The sequence below is a fragment of the Triticum aestivum genome, chromosome 6D (assembly GCF_018294505.1).
Source record: "Triticum aestivum cultivar Chinese Spring chromosome 6D, IWGSC CS RefSeq v2.1, whole genome shotgun sequence".
NCBI lineage: Eukaryota > Viridiplantae > Streptophyta > Magnoliopsida > Poales > Poaceae > Triticum > Triticum aestivum.
The window spans coordinates 452462352-452476525 of NC_057811.1; the positions used below are offsets into that span (position 1 = coordinate 452462352).

Here is a 14174-nt window from a genome sequence, read left to right on the forward strand (position 1 = left end):
AAAACCTTGTTTGAGACTCGCAGCCTCCTCACCTCCACGTTTTTTTCTTAGTTTGCTGCGGACGGTTTTTTTATTTTGAAATCAGAAGAGGCAGCGAACAGTATCGACGGCGAACGGCGGCATGGCGCTCCCGATCTGCTCGCTCCGGCGCCCATCGAGGTCCCGATTTGACTATAAGCCGGTGGATCTGGGTTCTCCCGATGGTGGAGTTGAAGGGGCCCTAGTGGCTAAGGACATGACCGGCAAGCGCGAGGCCACCACAACCTGCGTCGTGGAGCTCTACCACTAATCATTCATCTAGCACACATCATCTCGTGGATTATGTTTGTATGCACCCATCCTTGCTTGCTCCAATAATTTTCATTTGCTTCAATCCCCAATCTGGTTCGTAGTAGACGTACATGTAGTAGAATCTTGGCTCCCGGTTGTAGAATTGTTGGTCGATTCGTGTGCTGCTTCACATCGTCAAACCATGGAATAGTATCTCATCCTTCATGGACTGAATTGTTGAAGTTTTTTTCCTTCTTGTTGTACATACATCACCATTTGTTTCTGAAACCAAAAATCTGCCGGATTTCTAATTTTCAGAGTTTCAAGGTAGTTATATCAAGTTTAACAATTGGTTGTAATTTTGGTTCATCAGCTGCACCATATGCAAATACACATCTAGTATTGGGAAAAGTTTTTGTTCTGACACTCAGGGTCATACTCACTGCAGCTAGTAGCTGTTCCAAACATGATTGTAATTTTATTACTACTTAATAATGACTCTGGAAGTGCTGCTAACAATTCCTACTAGACATAAAAAACATTATTTCTGGGCTCCAGTGATGTCATTGGTTTGTGATTCCAATGCATTAGTCTTTCCTCTCATCTATGTGGGCTTCAGGGGGAGAGGAGGTGGGCAACCCCAATCCAAGTTCTTCCCGTTTCAAATATCTAATCGAATTCCATTTGAACTTGTGTTTGTTCTTCCCAAATTGCTAATTTGGTGCTCGGTTTCCGCGGATGCTGCAGATTGGAGAGATCGCAAGAGGCCGAACATCCTGCCCAAAGAGGTAATTTAGATTTTACTATATATGCTGGAATGTGTTTGATCGAAATAGAATTGTTGCCGAAATTGTAAAAAATACAGTAACACTGAAGGACACTGAAATATCTGTAAAGGAAAGATGATGCGGCCCAACATGGCTGCTCTAATTAATGCATGTATGCTATGTATTGTGTCCAACTTTGCTGCTCTACTTCACTTACATAATATGAAAATACAGCTTCAGGTTTATTTGTCAAGCCCAGTCGATCATTTTCTCATCTGTACTTTCCTGCTAGCATTTAAATCATCTGTACTAACAGGAGATGATTCCTTCTTGACCAAAAAAATGTCGCATATACAGGAGGACCAGCCCATAGGACTATTGTGAATATGAGTGGACTGTTCCCGATTCTTGTTTGAGTTGAATGGTGCTTGTTAACATGCAGAAAATCTGGCCTCCTCTTTTTTGCCCACAGATTTTTAACTGAGGGAAATCATGCGTATGAGCTAACAATGGAAAAATAGCGATCTGTCAAAGAAAAAAGTGCTTAGCTATTCTAAATCAACTATTGACTAATTTTAACTCACTATAATCTGAGATAATTTAACTGAGAATAATATGGCTATGTATTCCAAAGCAACTTCATTTTAGTCCAAGGTTTTATCGATTTGCATCCGTGCATGTAACACTCTGGAATTGTTTTCTTAATAACACTTAATTTTTGTACGGTGGTATGTGGTCACGGATTCGCAGCAGGCGGAGCAGTGGTGTAACGTTGCCCGTGTTGCTCGCATCAGGTTACTTTGACTGTGGTCATTCTTGTTGAAGCAGTCTGCATCTCCTCCCACCACGGCGGTCAGCAACTAGGCTGGCTTAATACTCCAACTGTAGTATATTTTTGCCCTGATTCGTGAGAAGTACTACCTTCTCCAGAGTTCACGTTGCACTATATACATGGGAAAAGTATATGACACACAGACACAGTTTGGTTGTTCCGTAGAACGATCCGTGGTGATCAGACTTTTTAAATTTTGGTTATAGGAGTACAAGAATAAATATAATGCGGTTGTATGGAATATTTTTTTGAAAAATCTCTAATCACCAAATATTTATCATGTTGGTTGAGACGAAGCTTATTTGTTTGTCCTCACCTTGTTGCAGGGTTCATTTCCTCCATCACGACGGTCCCCAAGCAGCTCTGTGCCACCAGAACACTTTAGTATTATCCCATATTCATTGATTCACTTGGCGCCGGAGCTCTTTAGTATTGTTCCATCTTCAACGATTTACTTGAGGATGTATCTATTTACCCTCCCACGAGCATCTACTTGAATTCAGTTTTATTTTACAAGAAATTGAGTTTGCCGAATGTAGTTAGATCTCCATAATGCAGAGGCGTACTTTGTGTATTCGATTTTGATTTACCCCCAAATTCAATATATTTGGGCATAGTCAACTAACGGTGCTTCCCCTCAACTAATGATACGTTTTGTATGGTTGTTCAACCGTAGACTTTTGAGATGTTCTAATTTTGTATTAGATGTACAATCTTTTTGTAAAATCCAGGTTGTGTTAATGCTTTTTAAAATTTATATGTGTTGGGATAGCGAATATTGATAATAGTTGTGATTCTGGTTGGACTAATTTGGCATTCCACCTCGACGAATGATATTTGTAATTGGCTCAATCAAGTGACATACCATTTCTTTCAGGCTTAGAAGCTTAGCAATTTGTTGAAAATCTAAAACATTTAGTTCAGTGGCGCAGTTTATAGCTATTACTGTGATAGATCATCAAGACTGTCTAACTTGTCTTGGATGAATGTTTTTTCTTGTAGTCAAAGATTCACAGTAGATTATTGATATTAAAAGCTGATACAAATAGGAAAAGACAGAGACAGGAGGCTTTTTTTGTTGCTCCTGCAGTTAATATTGTTAGCTTGTTTGTAAGATCCAAAGTGACACCTCTGTCATGAATCTTATGGCAATAAGTGAGAAGTGTTTAACACGCCTGTTGGCAACTTTTTTTGGGTACAGGTTTTGCTCACTTTGGGACTTGATGAACAACTAGAAGCATCAGGGTTAGGTCATTGATTGGAAATTTAAGATCAAAAGAAGAGCATCAACAGAAGCTTGATTTTTTTCATGGCAACCTCTGATTGTAAAATGTCATCTGCATCCATTCAAAAAGATGTACTCTTTGTTTCCGGGTATTCAAAAAGATGTACTGACTGAACCTGTTATTTCATATCTGCAAATTCTTGTGCATAATTTTGTGCGAGCGCACAGAAGGAACTTACGAAATTCACAGACGATAGTGAACTATGAGCAAGAGAATTTTTTTTAAATGAACATGAGCATGTTTACCCGAATCCCAAGGTTGGCATGGTTTTGCAAGCCGAGTCCTTCCTAGTGCTCAGCTTTAGTTCGTAAAGTTATTTATTGCCAATTTGTTCAATTTCAGAGGCGACATGTCGATCAAAGCAAAATGTTTTTACAAAGGCAAATCAACCAATCATCAGTGCATGATCAAATAATTTATGCATGTTCTGTTCGTCTACAAAAGCATTCAGATTCAGAAAAAAATTACTTGTGGTAAGTCAGGAGCGCAACCTAATAGAATAATTCAGGAGCGCTTGTGCTACTCATTGCCATAAAATTACAGCAAGATCATTTGTTTTATAAAGGTCGATTTTTATGCGCCAGTTTGGTTTCATCCTCTAGGTTGTAATTTTACCACAAATGTGTTGCTTTTTACTGTTCATAATTATGGCCGTGGGCACACAAGTCCTTTGGGTTGTAAGTTTACCTCAAGTGTTTATTTTCTTACGGTTTGTAACTCTGGCCGTGGGCACACAAGTTGCTTGAGGTAAGTTTACCACAAGTGTTTTGGTTCTTACTGTTTGTGGCTGTGGCCGTGGGCACACAAGTTGGCTGGGGTGAAGAATAACAATTCTTCACCCTGGGTGACGAATAGTCAATCCCTATATAGTGTGTGTGTGTTCTAAATGCAATGGCTTAGCAAAATAAGTTACTTTTTTTGTTTACTGTTTCTTTATTTTAGCTAGCATGTTTGCCAGTTTTGTTATAATTTTCTCAGTAACTCTATCCATATTATTTTGGTGATGAATCCAGAGATTCATTCTTTTTCTTTCTTCATTCATACTTAAACCAATGATTACTTGAAAGAAATGGTTTATCAGTTGAGATGAAATAATGTGTTTTCTTCATGTAGAGGGACAAGATGATGTATATTTGATACTTTCAGTCTCTTTGAGAAGCATCTTATCACAACAACTGCGCAATTTATATCTTGCTCATGCTAATCGGCGTGGCAAAGCGTGCATGTTGCTTCTAGTTTCGATTATGCCCAGTCGCCCAAGATTGAGCGGAATCAGTTTCCAGTAGGATGGGATCTGATTACGGCCTTAACTAATTACAGAGTAATCTAAACAAACATGATCTTATATATAGTACGAACCAGAGCTATCTATTACTGATGTTATCGGGCCGGGTGCCATTACAAAAGCACGAACCAAACATCTCTTAAGTTGTAAAGCATAATCTTATATATAGTACGTATTACAAGTACCACTAGCATACTGAAATTCATACAATCTGGTCAAAGTACATATTAGTTACTACTGCACTAGCAATCCTCAAACTGACGCACGAACACGTCACACATGCATTACTTCAGACAGAAGCGCTGGTGGATCTCCTGCTCTCCGCGAGCGTCGAGCCGGCCTCCGAGCAGTCCACGACGCAATGGGGCTCTTGACGGGACGATCCAACCGTCGGAAGCGGGAGTTCCCGCGTTGCTTCCTTGGGCCAGCTCCTGGGCGCGTGATCGTGCAGGTATTCTCCTGGGAAGCGGAGGATGTCCGCCATCGCCATGGAAGCGAAGAGACGCAGGTTGAAGAACGACATCGTTGAAAGATCGATTGGCTACTTGGTTTTGGGGCCTCGTTTCTTGCACAATGTTCAATGGATACGGTGCCGATCGAGCCTGTTGTCATATATATATAGGCGGTAGTGCTGGGCATACGGGAATCCGACTTGAAAGGGAGAACGGGACGATCAAAGCAACATGATCCGGATCTGATCTGAACTCGGAATTGGAAACATCACGAGGCGGTTCCAACGGAGGCCAGGCCCAGGCGAGCGGAGAAACAAACGAGAAGGAAAACTGATGGGCCACGGCCCATTGCATGTCCGTCTTTATTCTCACTGTATCATTGTATTTTTTTAGGTATGGCAATGTTTCCTTCTTTAAAAAAAAAAGGGTATTGCAACGTTTCCAGGACAGTTGTCGTGTCCCTGTGTGTCTAGTAGCGTCATCCTGTGTGGCTTCATGTAACCTCACTGTATCTGACGGATGGAGGTGCAAGCTACATACAACTGCAGAAAAGATCCACTAGCCGCATGATCCATTAATCTCTGATTCGGCAATTTCTTCGAGAGCACAAGGGGCATACGTATGCTGCATCTGCTTAAATGCCCATGAGCATGATCCATTCTCTGAACAAATCACACGTGCAGCATATGCCGCATCTGCTTAAATGCCCATGAGGCGTGGACATGATCCCGCGCGTTGCTGCGGGATCTCTTTGTTAGAATTAGAAGTATCATAGAAACTAAATAGAACCTCACGACGCGTTTGGTTCGCAGAAGAACCGTGGTTTCTGATTACAGTGCTTCCCGAAAGAGTGAAGTCTGTTTTAAACCTTGAATTCGTAGAGGTGGTCGTAATCAAACCCTGAACTCCGAATCCCTGAAATCGGTACCCTGTATTCAATGATCCCGGTCAATCTCAACCCAGAATCTGTTTGATGTTGTTTGGCGCACCATGAAAAAGGCGATCCCGGTCGGCATCCCATACTACCCTCACTGACTATTTTAGCCCACATGTCATACCTATCTTCTTCCCTCAGCGGCTCAACCCGATAAATAACTCCATTAAGAGGGAAAAATAGGCCACGCTGGTCCTAAGAGGATGCGGCTGTAGCTGGTCTCTTCGCCCGCGCCCGCTTGCATCAGCCGTGCTACAGCCTCGGCGGCGAGACATGACCCTGCACCGCACCGCACCAGTCTTCATCAACTACAGGGGGACAGATAAGTAGCAGCAGTGTTGCCCGTGTCCGTGTCGTGTGTTCTCCAATGCGATCAATCGATCTACACCAGGCGTATATGTGCAGTTGGCTAGTGCAAAGCTAGCTACATACGTGTGCCTGTGTTTCGTAGCTAGGAAATCCATCCAGCTGCTTAGGCACTACTCACTAGTTAGGCACTATGCAAAGGCGGGGGCGAGCGTCTGGTCCGAGCGTGTCTTGCGCATAGATTAAAATCGCGGGAGAAACGATTTCGCGGCGGCCTCTCCCAGCAGCTATAGCGGCTGCCATAGCGGGCAATCGCGGCAAATAGCGGAAATTTTTCTGGTGGGGGAGATGATTCTGGAGGGATTTGTTGATTGTTGAGCCATTTATAGGGATATGTGGAGGATTTCGCGGCAGCAGCCATAGCGTAGCGGCGAGGCTCCTGGGCAGCTATAGCGCAGCTATCGCGGCTATTTTGCGGGCTATTTTAATCTATGGTCTTGCGCCAACATCGGCGCTCGCGGCCAGCCCAAGCACACGCGCGCGCCCTTCGCTGCCCGTCTTCGTGCTGACTATAAAGGCTGAGACGTACACCTCGACGTCAAGCTGCCGCGGGGGCGTAGGGCGGGAAGCACGCCCCCGACATTCCTCTCCGGCAACAGCCGCACCTCATCGGCGCTCTTTTCCTCTCTTCATCAGCGCTCCTCTCAGGCCACAGCCGCACACCGGCTCCCGCTGAGCCACCTCTCTAGCTACCGCGCCCGCGCCAGACCCAAGCACGCGTGTACACAGCACACGTTATTCCTGATGTAGGAAGATTTTTAGATGAATCTGTTGTCTGGTGAGAGAAAAGGGGAAGAAGACGAATATGACGTGTGGGTCCGAATAGCCAGTGAGATAAGCTACGTATCCCGGTCGGGATTGTCACTTTCCCGGTGCGACAAATAGGCCTAGGGTCGAAATTGGCTGGGATCGTTGAATACAGGATGCCAAATTCAGGGATTTGAAGTTCAAGGTTTAATTCCAACAACGTCTACAAATACAAGGTTTAAAATAGACTTTACTCTTCCCGAAACCGTAACTTCGTGTTTGGTTCGTCCACGATGTCTTTCCTAGCCGTGGTTTCCGATACAGGACTTCGCAAACCTGAAAACGCCCAGATCAGAGCTGACTGGGAAACCAGAACACATCTGCACCAACCAAACGAAGCGCGTGTTCCATAAAACTAATCGGAAGCGGAGCTTTCCGATACAGTAAAATCAATACATTACCGGAGCCCAACCAAACACGTCGTCCCATCATTAGTAAAAATTCCTTGGTAAACAATGTAATAGCAAAGAGAACAGACTTTCCGTTGGTAGCAGTCTGGGTCATGTGGATGGATGGCCAGAGTACAAATATCAATAATGCTTGAGCATCAACATGATTCATGTGAACTAAACTGAAATAATGTCTCGGAGTATCATAGCATGTAATAGTGCCTCGATAGTAAGAAAGAGTTATTTTAGTTTATTCCTTTGAATAGGGATTAAACTTCTAGTTTCCATTGATTAAGACTTATTCTGGTTCCTGATCACAGTATAAATGCATGTTATAAAATCTGCTGATGTGACAGGATGTGGTAAGACGTGGTTTGGTGTGATTGGATGTTGAGGTGTCTATGGTGCATGTTGAGGAGTAAACTTCTTAAGTATATAGGATTCCATAAGTGACAAATAAAATTACTACATTGTGTCTTGAGACCAACTAGTTAACGAGCGCTTCTTCGGGAGCCTCGCAACAATCAGCGCCACTTGGCGCACTCTTAGTCATTCGCCACGTATCGCGCTTTGGGCGCTCCCTCCGGATTTTGTTTTTTTTCTGCACACGTTTTCGACTTTTTTAACGGGGTTTTTTCCAGGTTTTTTGACGTTTTGGTTTTGCACCGGTCTTCCTTAGCTTTTCGATCAAAAAATTTTGAAAAAAAAATTGCGCGAAAAAACGTGTTTTCTTTTTTTTTCATTTCGCGAGAGTTACGGTTTTGCTTTCGCGAGAGGCACGGTTGCGCTTTCGCGACAGTCACGGCCATGCCACTACTGGAATCAGCAGATTTGCCGTCTGCCGACTCTTTGTCGTCAGCCAGCGAACGGCAAAGGAAGGCTTTGCCATCAGCCATTAGAAAGCGGACGGCAAAGATAGGGTTTGCCATCAGCCGTATCTTTGCCGTCTGCTAGCGGACAGCAAAGAAGCTTTGCCGTCTACTAGCTGACGGCAAAGAGGGTGGGTGGCGGGCTTACGAGGACAACCTAATGGCCAGTTTCTTTGTCGTCTGCTGGCGGACGGCAAAAGACGGCAAAGAGAAAGCACACCACGCCCACCACCCACACACGGATCGATGACATGGCATGATCTGCTCCACACATGCATCTCCACAACGCAAAACTGATGCGGCCCATCCCACGCCCACCACCCACTCTCTCTCCCTTATCCTCCTGAGAGCCACCCCCACCACGATCTGTCTCCCTTCTCTCTCGTACGCCTCTGCTCCCCGCCTCTCGTCGCCCCAGTCGGCCGCCGTCCCCGGCTCCCGTCGCCCCCTTCCGGCCACCACCTTGCCGCCGGCACGGCCCCTTCTCTCTTCTCCCCCGACGCCGCCGTGCCCGGCCCCGTCCCCGTTTGCCCCCGCCGGCCCCGGCCCCCATCGCCCCCTTCCGGCCACCACCTCACTCGCCGGCGCAGGCCCCTTCTCTCTTCGCCCCCGACGCCGCCGTGCCCGGCCCCGTCCCCTTTTGCCCACGCCGGCCCCGGCCCCCATTGCCCCTTCCGGCCACCACCTCGCCCGCCTGCGCCGGCCCCTTCTCTCTTCGCCCTCGATGCCGCCATGCCTGGCCCGGTCCCCGTTTGCCCCTGCCACCTCGAGCAGCGGCGGCCTGCGGCAGCTCTGCCCGCAACCAAGGGTACTGGGTGCTGGCCCTCATCGAAGGGAGGGGTCGCAACCGGATCCAGCGCCCGGATGAGCGTGGTGAGCTCCGGCGCAGCCGCGGGCGGATTGGAGCTCCTCGTTAAATCAAATCTCTTGTAATTTGTTCGTGTATACTGTAGTGTTTGTGGGTAATGTATTGTGAAATTCATTCGTCGATTCTTGGAGCAAGTGTTGATGGTACTGTAGTGTTTATCGTCGTCCGTTCATTCCTCTCGTCGGTTTGTATTGTTGGAGTACTGCTCGCCGGGCACCGGACACGCCAAACGCAGGATGCCAGACAGGCTGCTCACCGAACGTTTTTTTAATATTTACTAAGTTCTTTGCCGTCCGTGATTTTACGAGGCTGACGGCAAAGATTGCGTTTGGCAGACGGCAAAGGGAGGGCATCTTTACCGTCAGCCGCTGATGGCAAAGGCCCATTTGCCGTCCGCTTCAGAAAAGCAGACGGCAAAGAAGCTCTTTACCGTAGCCTACTTTGCCGGAGCCTTTTGCCGTCCGCGGCAGACGGCAAAGGCCTTTGTCGTCCGCCATCCTTGCCTTCGCCGTCTGCCGTGGCAGACGGCAAAGTAGCTGATTCCTGTAGTGTGCCTCTCGGAAGCAAAAAAAAAAGTGCTTTGTGTTTTTTTTCCTTTCGCGAGAGTCACGGCCGTGCCTCTCGGAAAAGAGAAAAAACGCGTTTTCTGTTTTTTTCGTGAGAGTCACAGTCTTGCTTCTGCGAGAGGCACGCTTGTGCTTTCGCAAGAGTCATGGCTGTGCCTCTCGGAAACGAAAACAAAATGTGTTTTCTGGATTTTTTTTCCTTTCGCGAGAGTCACGGGTTTGCTTCTGCGAGAGGCACGGTTGTGCTTTCGCGAGAGTCACGACCGTGCCTCCTTGAAAACGGAACAAAAAAAAACGCGTTTTCTCTTTTTTTCGCGAGAGTCACGGTTTAGCTTCCGTGAGAGGCACGTTTGTGATTTCGTGAGACGCACGGGCGTGCCTCTTTCGGAAAGGGAAAAAACCCGTGCTTACGGTTCGGTTTTTTCCGTGAAAAAAAGTTCGTCAAAACCTATCAACATGGGATCTAGTTTTGAAGATATCAACACGAGGAATCTAACGGTGAAAGCGGTTCGAGATTTGGACGCACGGTTTAAGGGATAAAACGTTTTGAATAAACGGATTGTCGAAAAAAGGAAAAACTCACAGGTTGCGACAAGTGGCGCACATGTAGCGGGCCACTTGTCGCAACCTGGGAAGGTTGGAGTGCTCTTTGCAATGAGTACTCCTCAACTAGTGATTTCATTGTGTCTTCCATTATTTCCAGAAACAATTTTTTCTAGTTAATAACAAGGTTGAAGCCCCCTCGCAAAAAAAAACAAGGTTGAAGCCCAAGTGCTCTTTTGATCCCAAGCTCACAATGCTCCCTAATGAACAGTGAAGTTGAAAAAAAACTGATTTTTTTGTGTGATAAACATTGATGAATGTTTTCACTGCCCACATGTCCACGAATGTCATTTCATCGCAAATTTTCGCGTGAAAACATTCTTCAATATTTACCACAAAAAATCAGAATTTTTTGAATTATTTTACTATTCATGAGGGAGCATGTGATCTCGGGTGCAAAAACTCCACGTCCGTTTGAAGCCTGCCTTTTGTGCAAGTATAGAGTGAATCTTGGCGTCAAAACTTCAGTTGTTAGGACATCAGCACACCAATCAATTCTCCAATTTCCACCAACGATGAATTTCCCTGTATCCTCTCTCAGGGCAGCACCAGTTATGCCCCTAAGCAAGTATTGATCAAAAAATGCATCAACATTAAGTTTTACAATACCCATAGGAGACAAATCCATCCCCCTCTTTTTACTGGTTGCATTGGAGGAGGAAGCATTGACGGAGTTTGCCATTAGAGCATGACTCTCCGTAGAAATCTGATTAACATCTTGAGTATTTCCCTCATGAATCAGTTTACACCCTTTTCACTACAACTCCCCCATAGAAATCTGATTAACATCTTGAGTATTTCCTTCATGAATCAGTTTACCCCCTTTTCACTATAAGTATGAAGCGGTAATGGTGATCAACTCAAAAGCATTCTAAAGACCCAAAATAGACAGATCCTGGCCTGACGGGAGGAGTAAGAACTCAAGGACAACTTCACCCACACGAATTTCACAAGTTCTTCTAATCACTTCGTCCATCCTCAACCTTCTCCAAACCTCCTTATAGCTTTCTGTCACAGAAACAACGGGTGTTTGTATCTTCTGGCCCATTAGAACAAGGTGGACATTGAGACGAAACTTTCAAATGTCTATTGGCAAACATAGCATGACAGGGGAAAGTGTCATGCAAAATGCGCCAAATCTTTTTAGTGACAAAGCATCTAAGCTATCATCTTATGACACAATCTAGTTAAAATGTTGAAAAAAATAAAACAAAAACGGCAGCCATTGCAATCGAGCTATGCTAGCTTGAGCATGCATGCATATATGCATGCGCCTACATCCAGAACGCTTGAACAACAAAGCTGGGCACCTCGTAAAAGCGAGCAGCTGGACGGTGCGGCACGGTCACGAGCTCCCCGTCCTCGCCGTACTTGACGCAGAACGTCGTCAGCCGGAGCCCATATTTCTTCCAGGGCGGCCCTTCTCCCTCCGGCCGCAGGCGCTCGACGAGGCAGTACGTGTTGCCTTGAGCCGTGTAATGAAGCTTGGCGTCCATGTGCCTCCATCCCGGGTCCTCGAGGAAGAGCTTCTCCCTGCCCACCTTGCACTCCGGCGGCCGCAGCCTGGCTTCCGCGGCGGACGTGACGCCGCACGCGCACAGGTGCCCATCAGCGGGGGCGTCCCATTCGAACCCGTCGGGGCGGCGGTGGAGCCCCACCCACGCGTCCAGCTCGCCGTCGTAGTGGCCCTGCCCTTTGAACGGCAGCATCCAGCCACCGCAGCGCCTCCACTTGCCGCTCCCCGTGCCGTAGGCGTACGTGCACGACTCCACGGGGTACCCGCCGGCGACCGCGGACACGAAGATTGTCCGTGCGCGCGGGTCCACCGCGTGCGCGATGATGCTCTCTGCGTCGAACCGGAGGTAGTTACTAGTTAGGTGGCCGGCCGTGTTCTCTCCAACTCCAAGAGAAGCCTGAGGAATCGGGCAATTGGCGCCAACTCCACTTCTCGTCGCGGCGGTGATCCGCGGCCGTGAGGCAGTTGTGGTCGTCGCGGTTTGCAGCCAGGCAGTGCAATGCCCCACTGTAGTAATGCCCATTCCGGTCGGCATAAAAGAAACCCTCCGTGCATGATTCGATCACGTACAGCCGGTTCCTGACGGCCACGGCTAGGTTATGGCCCCTTCTCAGGCCGCTTGGGAGAAGTTGCGCCGAGGTCAGCACGGCGGCCGTCTTGGTGTCGTAGATGAGGGTAACACCACCGTTGCTGGTGGCGACGATGTAGCGGCCTAGAGCGGCGAAGTGCGCCGGACTACCGATGCTTGGAGTTGGAGGCCCTACCCGGACGGCCGGCTGCCCGTAGAGGCGCCGATGAAGGTCCCCTGACCCTAATAAAGAGCTGGAGTCGGAATCCACATCCAGGTCGTCGTCAATGTCCAGCTTGTGGATGCTGTATCCTCCTTTCTCGTGGTCAGCTACCACTACGTAGAGATGCCGCTTCCTCGCCGACAGATCCCTAGGGTTGGCTGCGCATCGCTAAACTGACGAACTTTATACCCCAACCCGGCGGCGAGGATCTGGCTGGCTCAGGCAGGGCCGACAGTCGCCTCCACCACCCTGCGGCCCCGGACGGAGATTGGGAGAAGGCGCCGGAGAACTGAAGTAGTTGGGGGCGACGGGGAGCTGCAGGGGATCCGTTCGATCTAAAAGACAGGTGGAGGCGCAGTTCTTTGGGACTCTACCGTCGCCGCGTGTGCCGATAGAGATCGGGGACGTAAGGAACCGGGGATTCGAACGAGATGGCGCCGTGCATCTGAAGATGCAGGCCGCCATGCCGCCGCCGCTGCCATCGTCAGCTGTGGTTTGGTGCGACGATAGCACCAATTACACGAGTTCACGACACGGGGCCAACTTGAAACTGCAGATCGATTGAGTTTTAAGTTTTTTGTGGAAAAGAAAAGGAAAAGCGAGCCGCATGCAAGGTTCTGGTCGTGTGACCGAGGCGGAGACCTGCATGGCGCTGTCAAAAGCCCATTTTAAGAAACGCTCAGCAATTCATATTTCAGAATTCTAACATAAAGAGTCAATAAAAAGTACTCCCTCCCTTACTAAATATAAGCCTTTTAGAGCATCTCCAACAGCGGCATCAAAAGACGCGCGCGGGGGTAAACTTTCACTTTAGCGCGCACGGGACGTTTTGGCACGCTCCAGCGACGGCGGGAAACTAGCGCGCGGGGGAAAAGGCGGCAGCTCGCGCGGTAGATTTGGCGCACCGCTTCGAGCGCGCCTATAAATTGCGGCGCTCGCCACGCGGCCTCCGCACTGCCACGCGCGCTCTCCCGCTCAGACGCTTGCTCGCCGCTTCCTCGCCCCCGCCACCACCGCGCCACCATGCCGCCGCGCCGCGGTGGATCGTCTGGCTACCGCGGCGTCCGCGAGCGCCCCGGCGGCACCTACTAAGCTGAGATCCGGTCCGGCGACGTCCGGCTCGGCCTCGGCACGTTCGGGACCGCGCACGAGGCCGCGCGCGCGTACGACGCGGCGGCGTGGCGCCTAGAGAGGCCGCCGGCGCGGATGAACTTCCGCGACGTCTTCACATGCGAGCAGGCACAGTCCGTCGCCCCTCCGCCTCGTCTTATCACGGACCAGAACCGTGCGGGGCACCGTCGGCGGCACCGCCGCCTCCTCGTCGCCGAGGAGGACGAGCGAGCCATGGAGGAGTGGCGTCGGCGCCACCCGGAGGACGTCACGGCGGAGCACGCCTTCTGGACGGCAAAGCGTCGCGCGGAGCGGTTGGACAGCCGTTGACGGAAGGCCCTGGCGATATCGCAATGCGATATTGAAGCAGGTGGGGTGTCGATCTTTGGGGATAATGATCCTCATTGGGATGACATGTGGATCGATACCTCGGACAACACCAGTCCGGATGAGGAGGACGAGG

General features: G+C 48.7%; 1 long non-coding RNA gene across 1 annotated transcript; it reads left to right on the forward strand.

Annotated features, from left to right (window-relative positions):
* The first annotated feature begins 69 nt into the window (after positions 1-69).
* On the forward strand, positions 70-2938 carry LOC123141953 (uncharacterized). The gene is made up of 3 exons (XR_006470482.1): positions 70-327; positions 1018-1058; positions 2196-2938. It is a non-coding gene; the product is annotated as an uncharacterized lncRNA (long non-coding RNA).
* Positions 2939-14174: the final 11236 nt, after the last annotated feature.